The sequence below is a fragment of the Scyliorhinus canicula genome, chromosome 21 (assembly GCF_902713615.1).
Source record: "Scyliorhinus canicula chromosome 21, sScyCan1.1, whole genome shotgun sequence".
Classification (NCBI taxonomy): Eukaryota; Metazoa; Chordata; class Chondrichthyes; order Carcharhiniformes; family Scyliorhinidae; genus Scyliorhinus; species Scyliorhinus canicula.
In genome coordinates, this window is record NC_052166.1 from 57,145,177 (window position 1) to 57,157,459 (window position 12,283).

The following is a 12,283-nucleotide window of genomic DNA, read 5'->3' on the forward strand; positions in this document are numbered from 1 at the left end:
AGTCCATGAAAGTGTCCCACCAAGGTTTGAAGACCTTGTAGGCAGGTTGCTTAGTGTCTTCCAAAATTGAAACGTCGCTGACCGAAAACATACCTGAAACAAATGCAAAAATGTAAAGTGGTAGTTGAAACCTACATTTTGTAGACACTTAAGAGGAAGAGTTGCATTGTGATGATGTAACTGGACTAGTAACCCAGAGGCAGAATTTCAAATCCCAACTCCATAGCAGTCTAGGATTTTAAATTAAATTAATTAATAAATGCGAAATAAAAAAAATTATTCTCAGCAGTAATGGTGAAACTACTGGAATTTCATAATAGCTGATCTTGTTCGCTAATGTTTCATGGGGAAGTAAATCTCCCATCCTTACCCAATTTAGCCTATATGTGACTCAAAGCAATGTGGTTGACTGCTCTCTGAAATCGCCTAACAAGCCATTCACTGGTATCAAACTGCCACAGAAAAGTGTAATAAGAATGAAACCAGACATACCACCCAGTGTTGACCTAGGCACTTAAAGACAAACTCACACTTCCCCAGTCAAATTGGGGTATCTGCCTCAGTAATATCTGGGAACATGTTCCAAAATTGGGACAGCAGTCCCGCATTCTAGTCAAGCAATATCCTGACACTGACCGAATCACATCTGACAGCCAATGCCCCAGACTGCTCCAACACTATCTATACCCATCAGACGCATCACAGCGAGATATAGTCAGGAGGAGACCTCATCAATGACTTCAGATCTTCTGAATTCTCATGACACCGGGTCAAACATGCACAGGGAGATGTCCTGCAGATTACCACCTATTGCCCTTACTCAGCTGATGAATCAATACTCCTCTGTGTTGAACACCACATGGAAAAAGCAAGGGTACACTGAGTGAGGGATTTCAGTGTCCATCACCGAGAGTCGCTTGGTAATACCAAAACTGGCTGAGCCAGCTGAGTTTGAAGTGTGTATTTTCTAGGCTGGGCCTCTGTTGAACCAACAAGAAGGAAAAATCTACGTGACGTCTTCCTCATCAATCTATCTGTAACACAATGCATCTGCCCATGGCAGAAGTGGTAAGAGTGACCATTACTCAGGCATCTTGTCGTAGAGATCCTCACACTAAGAACACCCTATGTGGCACTACCACCACACTATATGGAATAGATTCAGGAAAGTTTTACCAGTTATAAATCTCTGCATCCATAACACTCTGTTTTATGCAACAGAATCTCTTACCTCATGTCCTTCTCGCTACCATCACTGTCAAGCCAGGGGATCAACCTGATTCAATGAGGAGTGTAGGAGGGTATGCCAGTAGTAATATCATGCATAACCAAAACTGAGATGCCAATCCAGTAATGCTACAACATAGGATTACATCATGCTAAATAGTGAAAGCTGCATTCTATCGATAGAGTTAAGTGATCCACAATCAATAGGTTAGATTGCAACTCTGCAGTCTTGTAACATCTAGGCATGAATGGCGGTGAACAATCAAACAACAAACTGGAGGAGGAGGTTCCAATGATAGGGGAGCCTAATGCATAAGTGCAAAGGATAAAGATGAAGCATTTGCAATCATCTTCAGCAAGAGTGAAGAGTGGATGATCCATCAGCATCACTGATGCTAACTTCAGCCAGTTTGATTCAGTCCACACAATACCAACAAATGGGTGAAGGTACTGGATATAGCAAAGGCTTTGGGTCATGGAAACATGACAGGAGTAGTTCTGAAGACTTGTGTTCCAGAACTAGCTGCATCCCTAGCACAGCTGTTCCAGGACAGCTACAATGTTGGCATCTATCCCACAATGTGGAAAATTGCACAGCTCTGTCCTGGCCACGAAATGCCGGACAAATCCAATTCAGCCAATTACCGGCCCATTAGTCTGCTCTTAATCATCAGAAACATGATGGAAAGTACCATCGACAATGCCAACAACTGACACTTACTCAGCAAAAACATGCTCACCAATGTTCAGGTTGGGCGCAGCCAGGGTCACAGGGCTTCAGGTCTCTTTAGAGCCTTGGTCCAAACATGGACAAAAGAGCTAAATTTGAGAGGTGCATTGGGAATGATGGCCCTTGATATCAAGGCACCATTTGACAAGGCATGGCGTCAAGGAGCCCCAGGAAAATTGAGATAAATGGAAGTCAGGGGAAGCTATCCACTGGTTTTAGTCATTCCTAACCCAAAGCAAGATGGTTGGAGAGCAATCATCTCACTCCCAGAACATCACCACAGGAGTTCCTCAGAATAGTGTCCTGGACCCGACCATCTTCACCAACAACATCAACGAACTTCCTTTCATCATAAGGGAAAAGTGTTGATCTATGCTGAAAACTGCAGTTTTTTTTAATACCATTCAGAACTCACCTACTGATTTCTCCTCTACTGAAACAATCCAATCTGGCTTTGGCTGGTAAGTGGCAACTAACATACCGAAAATGGCAAGCAATAGCCAACTCCAACAAGAGAGAATATAGTCATCTCCTCATTACATCCAATGCCATTGCCTTGCTGAATTCCTACCATTAACAACCTATGGGTTACCATTGACCCGAAGCTTAACTGCACTCGCCATAAAAATGGGCGTGGCTCCAAGAATAGGGGAAAGGCTGGAAAGTCTGCGGTGAGTAATTCACCTCTTGACTCCCCAGAGCCTTTACAAGGCACAATTCAGCAGTGTGTTGGAATACACTCCATTTGCCTGGTTTAGTGTAGCTACACTAATTAGCTACCACCAATCTTCCCGTTCAATTAAAGATGGTAGCGGGCGTCCTGATGCTGTCGATATAGAGATAAGGCAGGAAAGTGGACTTAGTGAGTGTTAGCTCAACCATGATCTTATTAAATGGATGAGCAGGCTTGAAGGGCTGAATGGCCTACTCCTGTTCTTATTTATGATGGTCTTATCATCTTTTTGAGTGAGGGTGTGGGATTCACACTTGTTCAGGAATAGGCGGACTGGAAGGAGGCAGCGTTGCAGTGGGGAGACAGTCATGGCCATGCTGTTCAATGAGTCGGCTGGTGATAGAAAACCTGCAGGCCTATCATCTGGGTTGCAGTCATCTTGCCATAACAATAGTCATTGAGGGTCGACCACACCAATGTCTCCTCACAACACGGCAGCTGCTCTCACTTTCCCACCTCCAGCCAGGCCTGTTTGGTTTGGCGACAGCACCTTTCCTTCCACCCTCCAGCGAGCAGACCCATCGCCCTGGTCTTGCAAACCCCAGCATCACTTGAAGGGCGGAATTGCTGAATCTTAGTGCCACTCTGTCACGGGTGCCTGGCCTCTGTCTCTCTGCCTCCTGCCTACCATTGCAGCGCAGGATGGCTGCCACAATAATGGACTGGCATCTCTCCTTAAACCAGGCTCACACAACCAGCATCCCATTACTGCTGCCACGAATTGGCCACCAAACTATCCCCCAGCCAATTAGGACCATCCCTCAGGAAAATCACAACTCATGACTGCTTCCCCCACAGAGCGGGGCCAGGATTTGGAAATGGGTACCGCCATCGGGATCCCAAACCCAACGGAAAATCCTGCCTCCCATAACTCTGCCAGAAAGCGTAACGGGAACACTGAGGTGAAAACAGGGCACAGTCAGGACTGTGAGAGCGCAAATAGAAAAATGTGAAAATGTGCAAAAGAGATCAGGCTACAGTAAATGATCACACATGAGCAGTATCTGCTAGCTATTGAAAACACCAAATCATAAATACAGAATGAAAATATTTTTCAACGGCAGAGAGACCGATTGATAAAGAGAGATTAATTGGATAGGAAACAAGTACTTTTACTTACTCAAGAGATGAGATTGGACTGGTCCAAGTGTAAGTAGATAGCCCTGCCAATAAACATCGGAATTTTCCTTTTACGACTATAAGATCATTTAAAATTACAAAAATTAATATCACATGTTAAAAACTGTTTTATAACTTCACTGGCATCTACCTGAGCAACATTGATGAAGTTCTAACAAATAGTTAGGCTTAGAATGTTTCTATTGATGATGCTGAATTTTGAACTTTAGGTTGACTTCAATATTCCAATTCTTCTACATTCAAACGTCACAAAAAGCTGGTCGGCGTGGCCTATCCCATGGCAGGACAGTCGCATGAGCTCAGGACATGTCCTTCACAGTTGCTGATATCCCACTTTCAGATTTTAGTGTCTAATTTTGTTCAATGTACAAAGAACCTTAAAAGGGCAAGTGTGGGGGGGGGGGGGGGGGGGGGGGGGGGGGAGAGAGAGAGAGAGAGAGAGAGACAGTTCTTCTTGAGAAGTGGTAAACAATTGCTCTCATGACAGCTATGACCTCGTGGACTTGCTTATTTAGACCACTTCTCTGCGGAGAGCATTTGATTAATGGGAACCCATGATCTATAATGGCCAGGCCAGACAAACATGATTGCAAACTCAGATTATCTAGAAGCAATGTCATGAGAGCTCCACCGTTACTTTAGCAAAATACCATAGGCTTTTAAAAAATATATATTTTTATTCTCCTCCTTTTTCACAGTTTCTCCCAAATTTACAGCCACCAACAATAAACAATAAGCAGTAATTAATATAATGTCAATTCCCATGTCAACAACAACAATCCCATCGTCCCACCAAACCCCAAACAACTGCCCGCATGTTAACATAAACAAATGACAAAAAGGAATCAGGAATCATCCATAGTCACCATTAACACATACTGTACTCCCCCCCCCCCCCCCCCCCCAACTAATGTTCGATGTTATCCAATTCTTGAAAGTGCGTAATGAACAACGCCCATGAATTCTAGAACCTCAGTTCAAACTTAACCTTCTCAAGAGTCAAGTATACCAACAAGTTCCCCCCGCCACGCCAGGGCACAGGGTGGAGAGGCTGCTCTCCATCCCAACAGGATCCGTCTTCGGGTGATCAACAAGGTGAAGGCTACAACTTCTACCTCCTCACCCGTTTCCAACACTGGCTAGTCCGACACACCGAATATGGCCTCCTGAGGGCCCAGGTCCAGTTTCAGTGCACCACTTTAGGGATTACCCTAAACACCTCCTTCCAGTAATCCTCCAGCTTTGGACAGGACCAAAACATATGAGCGTGATTTGCGCCCCCCTCCGCAATGCTCACACACATCTTCTGCCCCCTCAAGGAGCCGGCTCATCCTCGCCCTCGAGAGGTGTGCTCTGTGCACCACCTCCAGTTGTATCAGTCCCAACCTTGCGCATGAGGTGGAGGCGTTCACTCTCCGGAGCACCTCACACCAGAACCTCTCCTCCAAACCCTCTCTCAACTCTTCCTCCCACTTTGCTTTCAGTGGTGCCTTCTCCTCTTCCAAAATAGCTCTGTAAACTGCCGACACTACCCTCTTCTCCAGTCCCCCTGTCGTCAGCACCTCCTCCAGCAATGTGGTGGCTGACTGCACCGGGAAGCTCTGTATCTCCTTCCTGGCAAAATCTCAAACCTGCATGTATCTAAACATTTCCCCCTTCTCCAGCCCATACTTTGCTCCCAGCTCCTTCAATCCTGCAAATCGCGCCCCAAGAAACAAATCTTTTAGTGTCTTAATCCCCTTCTCCTCCCATTTCCGACAATTTCCATCCCAATTCCCTGGCTCAAACCTGTGGTTCCCCTGAATCGACATTTCCCTTGACCCTGCCCCAACCCAGCATTTTGCTGAAACTGACTCCAAATTCTCAATTAAGCTATTATTACCGGACTCCCTGAGTATTTTCCCGGGGCCATCGGGAGCGGGGCTGTTGCTAGTGCTTTCAGCCCCGACCCCCTGCACAAACTCTCCTCCATTCTGACCCACTGGGAATCAACCCCTCTGACTCAGCTCCGCACCTTCTCCACATTCGCCGCCCAGTAACAATACATCAGGTTCGGAAGACCCAAACCCCCTGCCTGCGTTCCCCCCAGTAGCAGCACCTTTCTAACTCTGGCCACCTTCCCTCCCCATACGAATGAGGTAATCATTCCTTCAATCTCTCTAAACAATGCCTTTGGCAGGAAATTCGGCAGGCATTGGAAAATAAACAGAAATCGCGGCAACACATTAATTTTAACCGCCCGGCCAGTGACAGAGGGAGACCATCCCACCTTGCCAGATCAGTTTTCACTCTCCCCACCAAACTAGAAATGTTGTAGCTACAGCAGCCCCTCCCCCCCCCCCCTCCCCCCCCAATCCCGAGCAACCTGCACCCTCAGGTAAATACCATAGGCTTTTAATTACGTATTTGAAATATAACTTTGGACAACAGAGAAAGCAGATATGTTAAATAATTTCAGGTATAAAGATTTGCTGTTTGGGTTCCCCAAGGACGCAACGGATACACGTCTCATTTGGTGTAACACTGAGCAACAATGTGCACCACTGATACCCAATACGCAGGTCAAAAGCTATAACATTACCAAAGGTAGGGAGTACCTCATCCACAATACAAAAGCAAAATACTCCAGGTTCTGGAAATCTGAGAGAAAAACAGAAAATGCTGGAAATACTCAGCAGACCTGGCAGCATCTGTGGAGAGAAAAACAGAATTAGCATTTTGTGACCATTCGCCAGAACAGTGAAGCATCGGAAATAGTGATAGGTCTTGTGTGGATTAAAGGACGGAAGATGGGAAGAAGACAAAAGGAGAATCTCTGATAGGATGGAGGGCAGAAGAGATTAAATGACAAAAGATTTCATGGTGCAAGTCCAAAGGGGGTGCTAATGGGACATGAAGCACATGTACAAGGGGGTCCCAGTTTGATTCCCAGCTTGGGTCACTGTCTGTGCGGAGTCTGCACGTTCTCCCCGTGTCTGCGTGGGTTTCCTCCGGGTGCTCCGGTTTCCTCCCACATTCCAAAGATGTGCGGGTTAGGTGGATTGGCCATGCTAAATTTCCCTTAGTGTCCAAAAAATGTCAGGTGGGGGTTACTGGGTTGTGGGGATGGGGTGGATACGTGGGCTTCAGTTGAATGCTCTTTGTAGGGGCCGGTGCAGACACGATGGGCCGAGCGGCCTCCTTCTGCACTGTAGATTCTGTGATACTGTGAAGTCCTGAAAGACATACTGTTAGCTGAATTGATCATTCTGAATTCTCCCTCTGTGTACCTGAACAGGCGCCAGGGTGTGGCAACTAGGGGCTTTTCTGTGTTGATGTAAACCAACTTGTGGCAATAATATAGATTATTATTATTATCTGAAGAATGAAAGACTACCCAGGTGACAATGGCAAACAGCTGCGGCCATAGTCCACCCTATGAGGGGATTTCCACTTCACAATGGTGGTCTTGCAGCTGTGGACGATCTGATATTGGTAGTTTCAAAATTAATATCCTTTTTTAGCCTGAATTAATCTGTTGTTGAGAACTTTGAGCTAAATTGACAAAAGCCATTTTTAAAAACGAAATCTGCATTCGTGGAAACCAGCCAGAGTAGTTAAATAAACAGCCTTAATTGTGAGACCCACGCAGATATGGGGAGAATGTGCAAGCTCCACACGGACAGTGACCTGGGGCTGGGATCGAACCTGGGTCCTCGGTGTCATGAGGCAGCAGTGCTAACCACTAAATGTTAGAAATAGGGTATAGTTTTAGGTGGGTTTAATTAATGTTTCTGTTCCTGGAAGGGTAAAACCTAATAGTTAGATTCATGCTGGACAAAGGTGTTTGTATATGTGGGGGCCGTTAAGTTCCAGCTATGTTTCGATTGTGCTTGTGAATAATAAATAAATTAGCAACTGGGAACTTTTAAGGTAGAGAAGCTTTTAAGTTGAGTTTTAGCTGAATTTGTGGGCAGTTGGAGACAGGACACTTGGAAGTGAACAGCTCTCAACTCTGCCAGGAGAAGCTGGACAGGACAAGGGAGTTGCAAAGATCAAGCTTCCTAAGGAACAAGATACAATCCAGATAACCAGAGAATTCAGACAGAGAGAACATTTAAGATACCTGATGGTAAGAGAACAAAGACAAAGGCATTGTTCAGATTAATTCAAGGACGAATAAACAAAGTGTTCTGAGTTAAACAGGCAATTGCAGTAACTAGATTTAAAGTGAGACAGCAGACTTCAGAGGTAGATTAAATGTTTGATGTAATTTTAATACAGTCAGGGAATTGAGAGATAAAGCAATTGTGAGCAGTTTGCACAGCAGCCAAGATAAGGAAATCCTAAAGGTGTTGGTAGAAAATCCTGGACTGGATTTGTTGTTAAATATGGAGTGAAAGTTTTTTTTTAAAGTGTAATTTGGAAAACCTGGCCTGGATTTCAGAATGCAAACTGCTAAGGGAAAGCATACTTATGAGAGGAGGTTTTAAAGTGTGTTCCTGGGATTGGAGTTTGGAAACCAACATGACAAGAATCTGAAGAGAAATCCACAGACACTAACTTGGATTCAGAGTAGAGTGTGTATTTGACCAGCTATCTTGTGTGTTTAAAAGGGACTTTATGTTAATGAGACCACTGTAGGCTAAGATGTACTTTATAATCCATGTTAATCTTAAAACCCATGTGCAATTGTTACCCCAAGAGGGGAGTTATGGAATATTGTATTATAATCCAATTTTTCATGTTTAATAAATGTTCTTTTCTTGTTGTTAAAACCAATTGTTGATCCTGTGACCCTGTTCCTCCACATTATATTAACAAAATGTTTCGGTCTTTTGATCCAGGGTTCCATCCTGGGATCTTCCGGTCCAGTTATAACATCAGCTGGGATCGTAACAGCCATTTGAAGATATTCAGCCAGAATCTGAAGGGGTTTGAACAAGAGCCGGAATCTGTTCTGTAAAGCAAGTATTATTGCATGGCCTGCTAATTTTTAAGATGGATTGTGAGCTATATGTTTCTTTTCGTGTTGTTTAATGGGAAATTGAACAGTACTGTAAACGGGCAATTATAAGTTCTTCTTTTTCAGATGTGAAGTTAAAAGTTTAATTTATAATGTTTTCATTTGGAAATATCAAATCCCTATTTTTTCATGCAATCACCCCTGGAGTGAATCATTCTTCCTGCACAGTCTTACAAATGAACTTAAATATTGGGGTTTTGGTACAGTGTCCTAGCCACTGTTGGGGTCAGGTCTGGGATCCTAATAGGTTATTACAAACAAGTGAACGGCGTAAATCTTAGTTCAAATAGATCAAAGCTTTTGCATTGATTATCCAATGAAAGGGCAAAGCCACATTTTTTACCTCCTACAGCGGGTTACCTATTGGTTCATCATGTCATACTTAATTAGACAGTGGTGATTTGTCAGGTAACCGATACGATGTGAGGTTGGGAAGTCTAGACTTCACCAGAATGAAAATTCAGCCCAATGTGTCTAGAGGAGGTGTGAACGGCAGGATCTTGAATAGCTGCTGTCCAATTAATAAAATGAAAACAACAAGCCAGCAAAGAAAAATGAAACAAGATGGCGGCAGAAGGTATGATCTAAAATGGTTGAACCCACCATTCTAGAAGTTTGGAAAGTGCTCAGTCAAAAGAGGAGGCGCTCTTCTTCAAGCTTGCATTGAACTTCAATGGAACGTTGTAGCAAAGTCAGAGCAGAAGCAAGGTGGAGAACTAAAATGAGTTTGGGCAGCACGGTAGCATTGTGGATGGCACAATCGCTTCACAGCTCCAGGGTCCCAGGTTCGAATCCCGGCTTAGGTCACTGTCTGTGCAGAGTCTGCACATCCTCCCCGTGTGTGCGTGGGTTTCCTCCGGATGCTCCGGTTTCCTCCCACAGTCCAAAGATGTGCAGGTTAGGTGGATTGGCCATGATAAATTGCCCTTAGTGTCCAAAATTTCCCTTAGTGTTGGGTGGGGTTACTGGGTTATGGGGATGGGGTGGAAGTGTTGACCTTGGGTAGGATGCTCTTTCCAAGAGCCGGCGCAGACTCGATGGGCCGAATGGCCTCCTTCTGCACTGTAAAATCTATGAAAAAAAAATAAAAATCTATGAACAGAGGTGATCCACAGTCACCCAGTCTGCATTTGGCCTCTGCAATTCAGGGTAGACCATATTGTAAACAGCAAATACACCGTGTTACATGGGACAGAAATACAAGTAAATCACTGCTTGGCCTGGAACGAGCGTTTGGAGCTTTTGATGGCACGGAGAGGGAAGGAGAAAGAGTTGTTGTTGCATTCCTGCACTTGCATGGAAAGGACACATGGGTAGAGGAGGAGTTGTCAGAGTTACTGAGGAGTGGGCCAGGGTATCGTGGAGGAAATAGTCTTTCAGGAGTGGAGAGGAAGATGTATTTGATGGTGGCACCCACCAAAATAGCCGAGAATGATCTGTTGAATATACCGGTGAGCGCATGGGAATCCTCCTGTGGATTTAGAAGGATAGGGAAAGGGTGACAGCGGAAGTGCCTGAAATAGAATGGACATGTTGAGATCACTGTCAGCCACGATGGTGGGAATTCGCAGCTGAGGAAAAATCACTTAAATGGAAATATGCTTTCTCCAAACAGATGTTACAGAGGGAGAGGGGGGGGGAGAAAACCTCAACAGAATGGAACCAAGCCCTGAATTGATTCAGGGTGTGAGGAAGTGTAGTTAAGGGAGCTGTGGGCGTCAGTGGGATTGTAATGAATATTGGCTGACAACCTACCTTGAGAAATGAGAAAAGGAAGGAAGGGGAGAATCAGAGCTAAACCACATGAAGGCAAGGGAAGGTTTGAAATTGGAAGCAAAGTCGATAAATGTTCGAATTCAGAATCACAGCAGGAAATGGCATAAAAGCAATCATCAATGAATTGGAAAAATAAGTGAGCGAGGGGGCCTGAGTAACAAACAATGTTCCATATTAGCCACAAAAAGGCAGACATTTTCCTTCTTAAAGGTTGCCTGTAAAGGTGGACTTCCGGTGGTGGCATGTAGGGAGAGGTCGAGCACGAGGTAGCTCATGCCACAGTACTTATTTTTAATGGCCCTTTCTGCCCGGTTCCTAGGGTGTTTTGGTGGATACACTCTACCCATCTGAAGATATAAGGAGCCTGTTTCTGAAAAATGCCAAAACAAAGGCTGGAAGTAAGAAGTCTGCAGGTGGTTGATGGACTGGCGGTGGCGGCTCTGGCGCTCTAATCACGGCAGACATGTTGACTGGGGTATTGACAATTGAGTCTGATAAGCATTTAGAGAGGCAATGGAGAATGCTGTCAGAAACCCTTTGAGAGTCGATTGAGGAGGCACTGGGCCCTGTCCCAGGAAAGTTGGGAAAAAAAAACTTCAGAGGCGGTGAAGGAGCACGGCCAGGTGTTGACGCGTGTGGAGACGGCTCTGTCGAGGCACAGAGAGCAAATTGCCGTGCTGGAGGCCGAGATCTCGTTGGTAGCAGAGAAAAATAAGACTCTGAAGACGAAGGTGGACGACCTGGAGCATCAGCTGGGGAGACAAAACCTCAGAATCGTGGGGTTGCCGGAGGGTGAGAAGGGCCAGAAACCGGCTGCTTCTCTCAAGATATTTGGGAAGATGATGGGGGAGGGTGGACTCAGGTCCTCCCCAGAGCTGGATGGGGCCCATCGAACATTCTGGCAGAAGCCTCGGGTGAATGAACCACCACGGGCAGTCATTGTAAGATTTCATAGCTTCCAGTACAAGGAGCGGGTCCTGCAGTGGGCCAAGGAGCACTGTGATTCGAGGTGGGATGGGAGCCGCGTGAGAATTTAAGACGTCGGAGCGGAGCTTGCGAGGGGTGGGCGGCCTTCAATGAGGCTAGGGCTGTACAAGAACGGAGTGCGGTTTGGAGTGGTGTATCTGGCAAAGCTGCGCGTTACCTACGAGTCAAAGGACTATTATTTTGATATTTCAGAGGAGGCGTTGTTAAAGATCATGGACTTGGATCAAGTTAATGGGGCTCTGTGGGGACTCTGTGTTTTTGTTTGTTGATGGGAAGGGGCTTTGGGGTATTTTGTCTATACTTGTTATTTCTTTGTTCTTGGGATGGGAGGGGGGATGTTTTGCACATGTTGCATGGTTGTGGATGCGGGGGGGGGGGGGGGGGGGGGTTAATTGTTCTGTGGAGTATAGTTTAAGGTAGTATTGTTGACAATATATGGCTCCCGGTGGGAATTTCATCTTTGTTGGAGTGTTGGATCTTGCTTTACTTTTTGTATCCGGGTCGGGTAGTGGTGTTTCGTTTTCTTTTTTCTCACCTGGGTAGGGTCCTCTACCTCACTCACAGTGAACTTCAGCTGGCAAACTGGAGCGAGGTGGGGGGAGGGGGCTGTGACCTGTTGGACCTGTTTTTCTTGGTTTAATGAGCCTGTAAGTTTTGATTTGCTGGGGGTTGGATTTGGTTCGGA

General features: G+C 45.5%; 1 long non-coding RNA gene across 1 annotated transcript; it reads right to left on the reverse strand.

Annotated features, from left to right (window-relative positions):
- Positions 1–4: 4 nt before the first annotated feature.
- Positions 5–4,051, reverse strand: LOC119955740. The gene is made up of 3 exons (XR_005458524.1): positions 3,961–4,051; positions 3,811–3,853; positions 5–93 (listed from the first exon to the last, which is right to left on the reverse strand). It is a non-coding gene; the product is annotated as an uncharacterized LOC119955740 (long non-coding RNA).
- Between the last annotated feature and the right edge of the window lie 8,232 nt (positions 4,052–12,283).